This window comes from Lepus europaeus, chromosome 10 (genome assembly GCF_033115175.1).
Source record: "Lepus europaeus isolate LE1 chromosome 10, mLepTim1.pri, whole genome shotgun sequence".
In the NCBI taxonomy this organism is placed as follows: Eukaryota; Metazoa; Chordata; class Mammalia; order Lagomorpha; family Leporidae; genus Lepus; species Lepus europaeus.
Genome location: NC_084836.1, coordinates 87,210,145 through 87,227,077, shown reverse-complemented (window position 1 = coordinate 87,227,077; position 16,933 = coordinate 87,210,145). Strand labels below are relative to the sequence as shown.

At 39.3% G+C, this 16,933-nt stretch overlaps 1 protein-coding gene across 7 annotated transcripts in view; it reads right to left on the bottom strand.

Moving 5' to 3' along the window:
- TASP1 (taspase 1) overlaps positions 1-16,933 on the bottom strand; it is a 274,377-nt gene that overhangs the window by 234,752 nt on the left and 22,692 nt on the right. The window contains exon 2 of one of the 7 annotated variants that reach the window (XM_062203862.1): positions 10,240-10,505. The exons of the other annotated variants lie outside the window; for them this stretch is intronic. The gene's annotated coding sequence lies outside the window, so the exon portion shown is untranslated. The remainder of the gene's footprint in view (positions 1-10,239; positions 10,506-16,933) is intronic. 7 annotated transcript variants of the gene reach the window in all.

The window sequence follows — 16,933 nt, the reverse complement described above, 5'->3', positions numbered from 1 at the left end:
TATAAAAGGCCAGATATATTAAATAGTTCAGGCTTTGAGGGCCACACAGACAATACTGCAACAACTCAGCTCTGTCATACCACAAAAGCACTCACAGAATGAGTATTGCTGTATTACAATAAAACTGCATTTATAGACATTAATATCTAATTTCATAAACTATTCGGTGTCATGAAATATTATTCTTCTTTTGATTTTATTTCAACCATATAAAAAAGTGAAAACCATTAGAAGTTTGCAACCCATTCAAAAACAGGCAGCAGGACTGTTTGGCTTTCAGACCATAGTTTGCCAATCCTTAATCTAAACCATGAGGATACGGTGGTGAATAAAACAGAAAAATATCTTTGCCCACAAGAAACCTCAATTTCACTAAGGCAGATAATATTTGGTATCCATGGGGTATCCTGTTGCAGATACTAAAATCTACAAATGCTCAATGACCTTAAATAAAAGGGCACAGTATTCTCACATAATCTACACATATCCTCCCATATGTGTTAAGTCACCTCTAGATTATGTATAGTGGCTACACAATGTAAATTTTGTGTTAATATTTTATTTTTCAGGGAATATTGACAAGAAAAATGTGTTTACATGTTCAATAGACACAATTTTTCCCCAAATACCTTAAACCCAGAAGTGGCTTAATCTATAGATGCAAAACTTACATGTATGGAGGTATGATAGTATATTAGATACCATAAAAGGTAGCAGTAAATGTGATAGTGAAAAATAAGACAAGACAGGATAAAGAGAGTTCTGAATGTAGTCAGAGGGCTACAAGATGGAGACAAAACCACCAAAGGAGTAGTTGTAATTTATTTTTCCTCCTAATTATTTCTTTTAACATAATTCCACACAATCAAGTAGAATAGTCCAGTATTCAGAATATATAAAGAACTTCTCCTGCAACTTACAACCAAGCACCACCATCAAAAATAAATAAATAAAATCAATTTAAAAATAGGAAAAGAATTTGAAGAGACTTAAACTGACATTTCTCCAAAGAAGATAAATAAGAAGACATGGCCTCCTGGCACATGGAAATATGTTTGACATCATTGTCATCAGGAAAATGAAAATCAAAAGCTCAATGAAGTACCACCTCACATCCACAAGGATGCCTATAATGACAAAACAGAAAATAACAAGGATAGCAAGGACATACAGAAATCACAACCCTCAGACCTCGCTGCTAGAAATGTAAAATGGTTCACTCAAGTGCTGTGGAAAAGTTCAGTGGTTCCACAAAAAGTTAAATAAAGAATTACTACATGAACCAGCAATTCCACTTTGAGGTATACGCTCAAAAGAATTGAAAGCAAGTACTCAGATACTTATATAGCAGGATTCAGAGTAACACTATTCACAATAGCACAAAGGTGGAAACAACCCAAGTGCCCATCAATGAAAAAACAGATAAATTGCCATTTATACAAAAATAGTGTTGAATACTCCTTAAAAGGGGGGGGGGGGGTGGTAAACAGGGCACTGATACAATGGTATACAATGTAGATGAATTTCAAAAATATTATACCAAGTAAAAAGAGCTAGACATAGGTGATCACATACAATGATACAGATGATCACACACATTATGATTCCTTTTTAATGAAGTATCCAAAACAAGTAAATCCACAGAGCAGAAAACAGATTGGTTTTAGGAGGCCAAGGAGGAGAAAATGGAGAGCAACAGCTCATTAGGTACAGGGCTTCCTAGGGGAGATAAAAAATGTTCAGATAAAGATATAGGTGGCAGCTATACAACACTGAACATTTTAATGCCACTGGATTATTCATTTAAACATGGTTAACTTTGTGCTATATGAATTTTACATCAAACAAGCAAACTAAAGAGGCAAACACAAAAGAACACATGATTCCATTTATGTGAACTTTTAGAGTAAGCAAGGCTAATATATGGAAATAGATATCACCCCATGGTAACTGGAAAGGGGCACGACAAGCCCTCTGGAAGACTAGAAATGTTCTGCTTCCTGATCTGGGGACTCCTAACACAGCTCATGTAGTACATGTTCACTACAGTCAATAAACATTTTGAAACTACAATGGAAACTTAAAAGATTAATGGCAATTTAAAAAAAAAAAAACTGTTACTAATGTAGGTTAAAAGGTCCAAAGAATCTCTTATGTATTATTTCTTATGACTGAATTTATCTACAAATAACTTAAAATAAAAATCAATAAACAAATATTTCCAATCTCCCTTCCCCAAAGATTTTAATTTAGGTCAAATGAATTAAAACTATGGAATATTTGCTTTTTTAAAATAAGCTGCCTCAAATGCTACGGATTCAGCAGGCTCATGACCATCATCTTGAGTAACTACAACTTAAATTATCTCTATTCCTTCTGAATTTCACTGTCTCCACAAACCCCATCTTGAGGATGTTTGTAAATGCATGTATTGGCAACAATATAATTCCTGAGATACTACAGAAGCTAATAACCATTCTGGGGCCCATGTTTCATCTTTGGCTGAAGACAAATTAGATAGGTTGGAAGAAATCTAATAAAAAGGGAGGAAGCCACTGGTAAATGGACATAAAAAACTTTATGGGCAATCATTACAGATGCAGTCACAAATACTATGTGCAAATCAATGATTTCTCTTTGTGTGTTTTCAATTAAGAAGTAATGGAATCAAGATAAGATAAATGATGTTAGAAGCTAAATATCCTTTAGGAAGTTAGCAAGACCGAGCTTGGAAATCAGTAGGAAATTCTTGGACTTAACGGTTCGTTCTTTACTATAAACACTGAAAACATTATTTTCCTCCTGGAACAAGAAGTAAATAAAGGAACCATTTGGTTCAAGCTTATTTGGGTCACAGATTATTTTGATCTGCTTTAGCTCCAATTCAAAACTCTTTTGGGGTGATATACTTTGGTACTGGTTCAAACTGCTTTAATAAGAAATTTTTGAAAAGTCTTTAATTTGAGGTTCATTTTCAAAATAATAAATACTTAAGTCCAGTTACTATTTTTTTAAAAAATCAAATCAAAATTCATTCCAGTTTTACTTAGTTTTGGTAGAAATCCCATTTTATTGAAATAAAAATTCTGAAAGTACCTAAAAAAATAAATAAATCCCATTTACAACTTCTAGAGCATTAAACTGATGTCAACTATGTCAATTCATTTTCCTGGCCTTTGCAACATGATAAAAGATGACATCTCTGTATAAGACTTATTTTCAGCTGTATCTTTAAATGAAATAGTGTTAATTATACTCATAAAAAAAAGCTCTCACTCAGTCCCAGAAGATCAGTCTTGAAAAAATGAATGCTCCATGTGGCCAGATCTCACGTTTGTTTCAAGGGATGTTAAAAACTTTGATTTTGATGAGTCTCCTGATTTTTTACATATTGACAACAAATTCCAATTTTTAAAAACTAGTCTGTGGGTCAATAACACACATTTGCAAACTGTCTCTTTTGCAACCTCTGGCCTACACCATTTTATAAAGGTTAAGAAGGTCTCAAACTTTACCCAATGCAAAAGCTGAGCTTCAGTAAGTCTTGAGTCTCCCACACAATACAGATTCCAGGAAAAGTACTTCTTTGGCTCAAATGTCAGTCCTAACAACAAATCATGATTTCATTTACATGCTCATTTATTTAAAATAAGAATTATCTATTACTAAAGAAGGTAACAAATACAGAAGCCAATTAATCTGTATGTGGTCTATCATATGTTACCTCACCTTTAGTAACTGGGTTAGTGATCACAAATGCCACTTATCTTCTAAGTACAACAAATACAACTTATAATGCTTTTCTGCTTCTCTAAAATTAGTCAGATGAGTTTTCTACCCAGAATCTACAAGTTGAAAACCAATGAAATATCATTATCTTTCTCAATTATCATTAGCATAGAGAACTTCATCTCTCACTTTAACCAATGATGAAATACCTGTATCAGAATGATGGAGGAGCCAATATTGTGGTACAGCAGGTTAAGTTACCACTTAAGATGCTATCATCCCATATGAGACTGCTGGTTTGAATATCTGCTGCTCTGCTTCCAATCTAGCTTCTCGATAAAGCACCTGGGAAGGCAGAGGAAAATGGTCTGCGTTTGTGGGCCCCTGCCACTCACAGGGCAGACCAGGATGGAGTTCCTTATTCCCGGCTTCAGCCTGGCCCAGCACTGGGTGTTGCAGCCATTGGGGAAGTTAATTAGACATACCTCTCTTCTTCTCTCTCTTCCTCCCTTTCAAATAAATAAGACTTATTTTTAAAATGATATGAGAGGGGCCAGCACTGTGGCATAGCGGGTAAAGCCACCGCCTGCAGTGCCAGCATCCCATATGGGTGCTGTTACAAGTCCTGGCTGCTCCACTTCCTATCCAACTCTCTACTATGACCTGTGAAAGCTGTGGAAGATGGCCCAAGTCCTTTGGGCCCCTGCACCTGCATGGGAGACCTGGAAGAAGCTCCTGGTTCCCCCCTTCAGATCAGCACAGCTCCAGCAGTTGCAGCCAATTGCAAAGTGAACCAGCAGATGGAAGACCTCTCTCTCCCTCTCCCTCTATCCCTCTCTTCCTTTCTCTCTCTGACTTTCAAATAAATAAATAAATCTTTTTTAAAAAATGGTATCAGAGAAGGCCAGCGCTGTAGCATAGTTGGCTAAGCCTCTGGCCTACAGTGCCAGCATACATATGGGCGCCAGTTTTTGTCCCAGCTGCTCCACTTCCCATCCAGCTCTCTACTTATGGCCTGGGAAAGCAGTAGAAGATGGCCCAAGTGCTTGGATCCCTGCTCCCTTCCCCCCCCCCCCCCCCCCCGCCCCATGGGAGACCTTGAAGAAGCTCCTGGATCCTAGCTTCAGTCCAGCTCCAGCCATTGCAGACATTTGGGAAGTGAACCGATGTAAGAAAACCTCTCTGTGTGTCTCTCAAATAAATAAATTATCTTTACAAAAAAAAAAGAGAGAGAGAGGTGCAGGCATTTGGCACAACAGTTAAGATACCACTTGGATGCTTGCAATCCATACTGGAGTGCCTGAGTTCAAGTAAGTCCTGGCTCAGCTTCAGATTCCAGGCTCCTGCTGATGCACATCCTGGTACGTAGCAAGTGATGATTTCAGTACTTGGGTCCCTGCCACCCATGTGGGCAACCCAGATAGGCTTTGGCCTGGACCAGCCCTTTGTTAAAACAATCTTTCAAATGATAGAAGAAAATATATAATTTTTGGAAATAGCAGTCTTAGGGGAAAAAAATCACAAAGAGGTACATGGAAGGCAGGGGACATCGATGATCAGGCAACATACAAACAGTGGCAAGAAGCTGATCAGGTAAAATAACTGTAGGAATATGAGACTTTATCTATAAACTAGATAACCAGCTCCTACAGAGGCAAAACTTGGCTCTAATGATCTCAGGGTGAACTTTATTTACTTCAAGGCAGCAAGCATATGAAATAAAGTATTAAATACAAAAAAAAAAAAAGCATGATATTCACATGTACAAGATTTTAGGAAGAAGAAAGCTCGAGTAAATATTAAAATGAAACAACCAACTCAAACATCTGTTCAAGCACCCTGCCCTTGAACATCACAGTTGTGAGAGGCCAGAGCCACGCCATGACAGGCTTCTCACAAGACAAAGGAACTGGCTAGGCCCAGGACGCTTCCGCGAAGATGAAACCTGACATCGGACAGTCCTTGGTCTGGCAGGGCCAGGTAGGGGCAACCAATAAGGTGGGCCATCCTTGGTCCAGCAGGGCCAGAGGAAAGAAGAAATACTTGTTTGCCCGGGGACTATAAAAACCCCAGGAACAACGAGAAGGGGGTCTTGGTCTCCCAGCACTGAGTTGCACAGGAGGCCAGGCCCCAGCATGCTGGACCTATAAATAAAGTCCCTTTGCTCTTTGCATTTCAGTGAGTCTCGCTGGTTCTTTTTATCTGGGCAATCCGGAACACAACACAGTTAGTTAGTGGACCCAGGACTTACTCCTCAGCCTTCTCTCCTGGTTTATCCACAGTATCTCTTTTAGAATATAGCAGACGAGCTTGAAGAGGGCAGATCTATCTAGATTGCTGCTTGTTTAGTTCTAAAAAACTGATCAATAAAAATAAAGTGAGAGGCTGGAGCTGTACCACAGGGAGTTAAAGCCCTAGCCTGCAGTGCCGGCCTCCCATATGGGTGCTGGTTTGAGTCTAACTGCTCCACTTCCAGACCAGCTCCTGCTGGTTCATCTGGGAAAGCAGTGGAGGATAGCCCAAGTCCTTGGGCCCCTGCTCCCACATGAGAGACCTGAAAGAAGCTCCTGGCTCCTGGCTCCAGATCGGCTCAGCTCCAGCCATTGCAGCCATCTATGGAAATGAATGAACAGATGGAACATTTTCTCTCTCTCTCTCTCTCTCTCTCTCTCTCTGTCTCTCTAACTCAAATAAATAAGATAAACCTTTAAAAAATAAAAAGTAAAATGAAACTTTATTTTTATTATTAAATTTTATTTAACTGTGCTAAACTCAATGTCCATGACTTAAGAATTGAAGAAAATGGACAGGAACAGAGCTTGACAACATGGAAGTCATAAAAGGATTATGGATTCTTCCTAAGTTTTGGTAAAAGAGTGATCTTATAAGCAGAATTTTCACAACTGGAGCTAATTAGTTGGAGGTCATGGTATCTATTATCACAAGACTAAGGAAAACTAAGATCAGAAAGAAACTAGACAATTATCCAATTTAATAGCCAGTTTGCAAGCAGTTGTTAACTGTACCTTAAAATATGAGCATGCTGTGTCCAAAGCTACAGGAAAAGTATAGTATATATATAGCAGAAAATGATTTACCATTAAAAATATCCTTAATTTATATATGTATATGGACAGTAGATATTTGCAAATTCATTTTCAGGTCACAGAAAATAAAAACCAGGAAATCTATTTTCATCCATGTGTTGAAAGAAAACATATGAGGTTAATTCTATGGGGGTGCTGCCTGTTCTTAGAGTTATTCTCAAAAATATAATCACTTAAGAACATTTCACCCAAATACTAGCCAATTATAAACAATTAAGACATGCTTACTGAAGTACACACTCTTACTCTACAAAGAACAGAAACTTCAAGAATTAATGGACTTTAATAATTTTCAACAGTTAGCCAGAAAGCATTTTTATTAGGCTCAAATGAAGTATCTTTCATTCATTAATACAGAACCACAGGGTATACTCAGAAATCAGAGGTTCAATTACCTAAAAAGGTTTTCTAAGGAAATAAAAAACTTTCCATTTTCATTCTGTAACTGCTCCTAATGACAGAAAGTATTCTCTTTCTGGGCATTCTCTCTTTTCTCTCTTCCTCAGGACATATTTACAGATGCACTGGCTGCTTTACAGACATGCTGGAAGTTCTTGCTGTGGTTGATCAAAGTTGGAATGCCTAAGGAAATTACTCAACTTAGACAGCCCGGAATTATATCTAGCCAAATAGTTATAGTGCTCTACTTTTAACATGTGTTAAAGTAATATTTTAGCTGTCCTAGATGTAAGTTGAGAGAACATTTGTTTGCATCACACTCTGGGAACACTTGAGTCAAATACAGTATGTTGAATACCAAGTTTTAGTACCTGTAACACTTCATTATTTTAATTGTTCAATTAAACAAAAAACTATTATAAAAAAAAACCCGGAAAACCTTCACACAATAGCATATGTACTAAGAACTAAGTCTTTTTATGATATTCTTAAAGTACCCAAGTTCTCCTGGAAACATCAGGAAAAAAATGGAACAAATCTTGTTAGTTGTTCATTACACCATTTGTTGATATGACATAGAATATTCTGTCAAAACACAGAATTCTATTTTTCTTTATTATTCAAAATATTTGAATAAAAAAAGCACTGCATGACTACACTTACCTCCGTTCTATTAATCTGCCTAATTTACCAATAAATATAATTAAGAGGAAAAAAATGACACCACAGCAGTTTATTTTCTTTTTTTTTTTTAATAGAAAGCCACATAATTACAGTACAAAGAGTTACTTGTCGAACATAGCACAAATCTCTAAAATAAAATATTGGCTTCAGTAGAATTCCACATCTGAAATAGTTTTAAACTTTATTTTAGTTGGATTCTTTATGATGTCCGGGAAGAGGTGAGTACACACAGTACCTGAAATTGTCCTTTCCACATGAGCCACAATAGAAAAGACAAATGTAGCTGTTTCTCCAGTATTCACAAATTTGGCAGCCACTTACACTTCCCTTGTACCTAAATAATTACACCTTTTAACCAAGTTGACAAGAATATGGAAATATCACTCAAAAAAAAAAAAAAAAAAACCTAACAGACTAGGGAATTATAATAACTTAAACCATTCTTCTATCAAATAACTTAGGCAGAACTGTGAGGATGGAGAGGGGTATTACTAACTTTTAAAACCTTGACTAACCATGTTTCTTTTTATTAAACAGACTTCTAACCCACTAGAAAATAGTATTAACATTTGCACATACTCCAGGAATGGAAAACATAAATTTTCCAAATTTCCCCACTTTGAATTTCCTAGTAAGCCTAATGTGAGTATAAGCATATCATGAATTGTCAGGAAATGTATATGTCATGCAGAAGACTAGACCTCTGGTGAGAATGACTGCCATTAAAAACTTCTTAGCAGTCAGAATGCTCAAGGAACTTCTGTCAACTAAAATACCTAAGATTGAAGTTCAAGCCGTTTTCTATAGTGAGATGCAATCTTTCATTATACGTAGGCAAAGTTTACCTCACATAAAAATTAGACAGACATACACAAATGAAAAAATTTTTCAGATAATCTCTTCTACTTTGGAGCAAGGTTTATAATGTTATCTTGAGAGGATTCTTAAAAATAATTTATTAATTAACTATCTTCCTCATTCGTTTCCAAATTCAGAACAAAGGTCTATAGTTGAGAGTTGCACAAAAACTTAAAATCAAAAGGAAGCCTTTCTGAGGCAGACATTTGGTGCAGCATTTATGACCCTGCTTGGGACACCGTATTCCCTAATGGAGTGCATGGTTTGAGTTCCAGCAATTCTGCTTCTGATCCAGCTTCCTGCTAACACACATGGTGGAGAAGAGCAGCAGATGACTCAAGCGCTTGGGTCCCTGCCACCCACTTATGAGACCCAGATTGAGTTCCTTGCTCCTGGCTTTCACCAGGCCCAGCCATGGCTATCACCGGCATTTGGGTAGTGAATCAGTGGATGGAAGATTTCTCTATCTCTATCTTTGTCTATCCCTTTCTCCTTCAAATAAAATGAGAAAAAAAATTTCAAATTGAACACAATGACATAAGTCTATGATTTTCTGAATGCAGGTTTTCTTCCTAGCCTTGCTCCTTTATTACCATCAGCAAAAACCAAAAAAACAAACAAAAAAAAAAAACATAAGCAACAACAAAAAGAGATGTTATATAATAAAACTGATACCTCAAATTATATAGATCCATAAGAACACAAATGCACATATATACAAAGAATGATTCAAAAATCCAAACACTATAAACCCTAGAATTGATCTAATTAAATCCTTTTTTGTATAATATTCCTATTAAAAGAGGTCTAGAAGGAATTTTACAGTCCGAAGTCCAAAAGTCTGAATTCCTTCAATATAGTCCGAACACAGAATTACTTTCAACTCTGCCATACTACTACATGCAGCTTTAAGTAGCTCAACTGAACTCCAGTATTCTTGAGAGAAACAACCCAAAGAAAAGAACTCACAGCATAAAGCCACATGCTCCTTACAAACTGCTAAGTATGGTATTGGACCACAATCTCCTAACAGATTCTGCTAAGATGAATACATCTAATAAGGTCTACACAGCTCATCAAGAAATGGCTAGAAAAGGCTAAAATAATTCTTTAAGTTCCTATCATTACAAAGTAAAACATGACAAGCTCTGTATTTATGTGTTTTGATTGGGTTAAAAGACAAAACATTGTTTGGGGGCAGTATAAAATTATTCTAGAATGTAATGATTGATTCCTTTTTTTTTTATTATTCTAAAAAAGGAAAGGAAAAAAAAAAATCACTGCTTTTCCAGTAAGCAGACACTTTGTGCTAGGGAGCACATTTCATTTCTAGGGTATTAGGAAAAGAACAGATGTACCTAATGTGTAAAACACAAACAGTAAGTTACAAGTTGCCCCGTAGTACTAAAGGCAAGAATCAGTATCAGTATTCAAAAAGTGTTTTAAAAAGAGCGTAACTTACTTTTACTGTCCCAGGCTAACTGGGCTGTGTCTGGTGCTTCTTTGTCTGCACATGGCCACCCACAGCCTGTCTTCTAATTAAATCAATGCTCTACAGCAGAACAAGCAAACAAGTTGCCTCCCATCTGCGTACAGCTCTTCAGGACACATTTCCCTTGGTCAGAAGGTGGAAATTCTTGGGAGAGGTGATTTTCTCTGCCTCTTCACAAGAAGAACATGGATACTTGGCTGGATGCAACTCCATGAAGTGTAACTGTGTATGTACACCTCAAAAAATAAAACAAAAAAAAAATGCAGAGAAACATAAAGACTCCATAAACAACTGGAATACATAGAAATACTGAAGCACCACTGGAAATACTGCTAAACAGGCAAAATGGGATTTTAAAATAATCAATGACATCAAGTTTAAAAAAAAAAAAAAGAAAGGATAAAGTATGTAAAGTCAAAACTCAAATTTCATGCAATGAAAACATTCTAAGTACTACAGAGGAAATCTACTTTACATATATAAAAGCAGATACCCCCAAGCTCCATTACAGAAAATGAAAGATATTATCAATGGAAGAGAAAACTGAGGCTTTCAAGAGTGGTAGGTCTAAAATTAGACTCACTACCCACATCACAGCTAATGGGCACTTACGTACACACAAGCTAAATGCATCAAGCTGTCTTTCCAATGGTTCAGGCCTATGGGAGAGGGGAGAGAAAGAAGGAGCAAGGAACAACTGAAATACTCAGCTACCCTCTATTTATGGAAAGATTTCTGCAAAGCAAAAAAATATGCATGAAAACAGAGGTGCTAATTTATTTAAGTAACTTTAAACCTTCCAAAGCAGAAGCCCTTCTTTTTTTGCAATAAGGACAATTGAGGTTAGTGGTTAAGATTAAGTTGCTCCTATCTCATATCAGAGTTCCTGCTTTCAATACCTGGCTCCACTCTTGACTTTAGCTACTTGCTAATGTAGACCCTGAGAGTAACTGGGTTCCTGCCACCCATGTGGGAGACCTGTATTGAGTTCCTGGTTCGTGACTTCAGCCCCAGCCTGAGCCATTAAACACATTTTAGCAGTGAACCAGGAGATAGGGAACATGCTCGCTCGCATTCTTTCTTTCCTCTCTGCCTCTCAAATATTTTTAGTTATAAAAACAAAATTTTGGGCCAACACCGTGGCTCACTTGGTTGATCCTCCGCCTGCGGTGCTGGCACCCCATATGGGCACTGGGTTCTAGTCCCTGTTGCTCTTCTTCCAGTCCAGCTCTCTGCTGTGGCCCGGGAGGGCAGTGGAGGATGGCCCAAGTGCTTGGGCCCTGCACCTGCATGGGAGACCAGGACGAAGCACCTGGCTCCTGGCTTCAGATTGACGCAGTGCCAGCCGTAGCGGCCATTTGGGGAGTGAACCAACGGAAAAAGGAAGACCTTTCTCTCTGTCTCTCTCTCTCTCTCACTGTCTATAACTCTACCTGTCAAATAAATTTAAAAAAAAAATTTTTTGCCGGCGCCGTGGCTCAACAGGCTAATCCTCCGCCTTGCGGCGCCGGCACACCGGGTTCTAGTCCCGGTCGGGGCACCGATCCTGTCCCGGTTGCCCCTCTTCCAGGCCAGCTCTCTGCTGTGGCCAGGGAGTGCAGTGGAGGATGGCCCAAGTGTTTGGGCTCTGCACCCCATGGGAGACCAGGATAAGCACCTGGCTCCTGCCATCGGAACAGCGCGGTGCGCCGGCCGCAGCGCGCTACCGCGGCGGCCATTGGAGGGTGAACCAACGGCAAAGGAAGACCTTTCTCTCTGTCTCTCTCTCTCACTGTCCACTCTGCCTGTCAAAAAAAAAAAAAAAAAAAAAAAAAAAAAAAAAATTTTTTTTTAAAAACAACTGAAGTGGGGTAGAGACCACAGCATGGTTACACTTCTGCTAACAAAGAAATCCCATAAGTAAACTTCCTGTAAATTTGGTGATGGAGAGGGAGGCTACATCAGCCCTCTCTAGTTTCCCTTTCCATCCTACATAGGTCTACATGTCAGCAACAAGTCATACCATCTCCACGACCACTAAGTACCTACACCTTAGGGTATTCCCTCTAACCTCTGGAGGCACACAGATAATTCCAGCTGGAAGTATAAGTCCTAGGAAAGGGAGTGTGACCTGATCATGTAGCTACGCAGAGGCCTGGGCTAAGGTCCCCCTGCAACAGACTACACAACGGTGATTGACATTTTGAAGATCCCTGCTTTAAGCAATTCCATGCGGGGGCCGGTACTTTGGTGTAGCAGGTTAAGCCACCATCTGTGGTGGCGGCATCCCAAATGGGCGCCAGTTGGAGTCCTTGCTGCTGTGTTTCTGACCCAGCTTCCTGCTGATATGTCTGGGAAAGCAGCAGAGGAAGGCCCAGGTCCTTGAGCCCCTGCCACTTATGTGGGAGAGCCAGAGGAAGGTCCTGGCTCCTGGCTTCAGCCTGGCCCAGACTTGGCTGTTGCAGCCATTTGTGAAGCAGCAGAAGGAAGATCTCTCTCTGTCTCTCTTCTCTCTCTTTCTAACTCTGATTTTCAAATAAACAAATCTTTAAAACAGAGAGAGAGAGAAAGTGAAAGAAATAAAGAGAGAAAGAGACAGAGAGAGAGAAATGCAGGGGAATGCCATTGTGGCACAGCAAGTTAAGGTATCACTTGGAGCACCCACATCTCATACTCCAGTACCTGGTTCCATTCCCAGCTACTCCACTCTTCCAATCAGCTTCCTGCTAATGTGCCTGGGAGGCAGTAAATGATGCTCCAAGTAATTGGGTTCCTTCACCCATGTGGGGGAACAGAACTGGAATTTCTGGCTCTTGGCTTTGGCCTAGCATAACACCCATTACTGTGGGTGTTTGGGGAGAGAATGAGTGGATAGAGATTTTCCTCTCTCTCACTCTCATTCTCTCACTCATTCTCTCCTCCCTCCCACATCTTGCTCCCTTTCAATCATTCTGCCTTTCAAATAAATAAATAAATCTAAAACAAAAAACACACACATGTAGATCTGGCTCTGCATGTAACAGGCTATTGAAAAATAAACAAATGTATACCAACATTATAAATAATAATATACATATATAATAATGCAATACCTACTTTCCTTCTCTCACATTCCAAAACATAAGCCAGTTTAACAAGAAGCTACTTCGTAGAGGATTTTCCTAGAGTTTATCAGCAACCAAAATACTGGATTATATAGAGATGGAAAGGCAGACTGTTTTTAGCAGAATAAAAACATGTGCCCAATATAATCTGCTCTGTAAATGTTAAAGCCTTTGGATAATAAGCCTGTTCCAACCACAGATTACTATCTCCCTTACTATAAGGGAGATTTAAAAAATGAATCAATACAACAAAAGAACTGCAGGGTGTACTTAGAATAGATAAATTTCAACAAGATCATTTCCACAAAGGAGTGTGTCTAATTTGTCATTTACTAAATGAAATTTAAAAGCTATTCCTTTCACTTTTTTTATTTTTATTATTTATTTGAGAGATAAAGTTATAGACAGAGAGATGGAAAGACAGAAAGAAAGGTCTTCCATCTGCTGGTTCACTCCCCAAATGGTCGCAACAGCCAAAGACGAGCCAATCCGAAGCCTGGAGCCAGGAGCTTCTTCCAGGTCTCCCATGCGGGTGCAGGGGCCAAAGCACTTGGGCCATCCTCCACTGCCTTCCCAGGCCACAGCAGAGAGCTGGACTGGAAGAGGAGCAACCAGGATTAGAACCCGGCGCCCATATGGAATGCTGACACTGCAGGCGGAGAATTAACGAGGTGTACCATGGCGCTGGCCCCACCAACAATCAGTTTTTAAAATTAATTGATGAAAATTTCTCAAAGGGCACAAGATACTCAAAATCTCTGCTATATTGTTTTCTCACTGAAAACTATCAATAATCTTTGAAAAGTCTGTCCATTCATTTTCACCTATGACTCTATATTAGACCTTTTTATACCAAGTGTTAGCAATTTTTTTTAGAAAAACATCAAAAAGCAAAGGGAGGAGCCGGCGCTGTGGTGTAGCGGGTAAAGCCGCTGCCTCCAGCGCCAGCATTCCATATGGGCACTGGTTCAAGTCCCAGCTGCTCCACTTCTGATCCAGCTCTCTGCTATGACCTGGCAAAGCAGAAGAGATGGCCCAAGCTCTTGGGTCCCTGCCCCTGCGTGGGAGACCCGGAAGAAACTCCTGGCTTCGGATGGGCACAGCTCCAGCGGTTGCAGCCATCTGGGGAGTAAACCATCTGGGATCGAGGCCGTCTCCCCCTCTCTCTCTGCCTCTGTCTCTCTGTAACACTGCCTTCAAATAAATACATCTTGAAAAAAAAAAGGGGGGGGGGGGGATTCAAGTATTCTGAGTAATTTTCAGTCAAAAATCTATGAAACACTTTCTGCTTTATTATCAATCCCAAGAAAATGTTGGCATCATAACTAACCCAAATCTTTATCTAATTTCCTCAAGAAGAAATTCATACTAGAAGCTATACAATGTGAAATGTACAAAATTATGGTATGGAATTTTAAGTCTACTATAATTTTCTGAACCAATTTCAAAAGCAACCAAGAAAGCAACTGTCTTCCAAATGTACAGCCCCACATTAAAAATCCAAATTGTTTTCTCTGCTAAGAATGAAATCACAGCTGTGCTACCCAATGAATAGTTTTCACTTTCTTATTATTTATAGGGATAATCTCCAAAAAGCCATACGAAACAACTGGGCCGAATCAATGTCACAATAAATAATCAACAAATAATCATTAAAATATTATCTGTAAACTGACCTTTCCAGTTCCTTCCCCATATTTTAAAGATAAACAAGGAGCCAGCACTGTGGCACATCAGGTAAAGCCACCGCCTATGGTACTGGCATCCCATATGAGTGCTGGTTCGAGTATTGGCTGCTCCACTTCTGATCCAGCTCTCTGCTAGGGCCTGGGAAAGCAGTAGAAGATGGCCCAAGTGTTTGGACTCCTACACCGACATGGGAGACCCGAAAGAAGCTTCTGATCCTAGCTTCAGATTGGCCCAGTTCTGGCTGTTGCAGCCATTTGGGGAACGAAACAGCGGATAGAAAACCTCTCTCTCTCTCTCTCTCCCTCTCTCTCTCCCTCTGCCTCTCTGTAACCCTGCTTTCCAAATAATAAATATTTTTTAAAAAGGTAAACAAATTGAATTTTGGAGTCATATCATTTTCATTTCCACACTGCACAACAACTCTTATACAGGAGCAGCCACCTTCCCTCCTGAACTCTTAAGGGAGAAGCTGTTCAGTTTAATAGGTAAGGACTTTTACACCATCACTTCTTTATTTCAAAGAAAGAAAACCCCCTCTTAAAGTCCAGAAGTGTAAGTCTTAGGATGACACCACTTATCTGTGTGGTGGACAAAAAAAGGCACACCACAGAAGATATCAGTTTCCAAGAAAAGCTCAAAAATGATGTGTCTAGGTGGCCCACATAAGTTCCTTTAGTGTGTGACTATACACACACAAACACACTCACACACAGACACACAGAGTTCCTTTTCCTTCACCTTGTCTCTTCCTTTTCTATGGCATCAGGTTGAAATCAGTGTATTTTTTACTAACTAGGAATGTACAAATCATCATACGTTTTTAAATAGAAGGTCAAATACTATTTCCAGCCAGAAAGGATCATTAAACTATTTCAGTCATTTCAGTCCACAATGAGTAGAGTGTTCAAGGAGTTCACATCCATTTTAGTATCTGCCTAAGTAATAATATGTAACAGGGAAGTTTAAAAAGTACAGTTTCTTTAATTAAAAAATATATATCCCAAAGTCAAAAACGAAAGGTCCATATCTATTCAATAATTAGGACAAAACTTAGCTCCACTGAATATACTGACCAAATCTAAAGAGAAGCAACATAACATAGTATAAATCAGGCTCCTTGGATTTTTCTCAGTACTTTTCAGTAAACTGAAAGCACACAATAGGGTTACTTATATTTTTATACATACAGAAAATATTAGAATCCAACGTTATCTCTTTCCATTCACCCAAACTATTACCGATTGAACTTTGCAGTTAGAATTTAAAGAATTATATAAAGTTATAGAAACTGCAGGGGGCAGTATAAGCATGACTTAATTCTTAAGATTCAGGAAAATTCTTCCAGTAAATGTAGCCTTAGCCTTTAAACTAACATGTATTTCCACAAGACACTACAGAGATAGTGGACATTTAGCCTAATAGTTAAGATAGCCACATCCCACAGTGCAGTACCTGGGCTTAATTCCCAGCTCCAGCTCCTGACTTAGCTTATTGCATGCAGACCCTGGGAGGCAGCAGTGATGGCTCAAGTAATTAGGTTTCTGCCATCCACATGCAAGACCTGGATTAATTGCTGGCTTCCACCTTAGGCCCAGAAAGGGCTGTTGTGGGCATTTTAAGAGTGAACCACTGGGCCCGGCGCCTGCGGCACCAGCATCCCATGTGGGCGCCAGTTCTGGTCCCAGCTGCTCCTCTTCCAGTCCAGCTCTTTGCTATGGCCTGGGAGAGCAGTGGAAGATGGTCCAAGTCCTTGGGTCCCTGCACCCGCATGGAAGACCTGGAGGGGGCACTGGGCTCCTAGCTTCAGTTAGGTGCAGCTTCAGCCGTTGCGACCATTTGGGGAGTGAAGCAGCGGAGAGAGGACCTTTCTCTCTGTCTCTTCCTCTCACTAT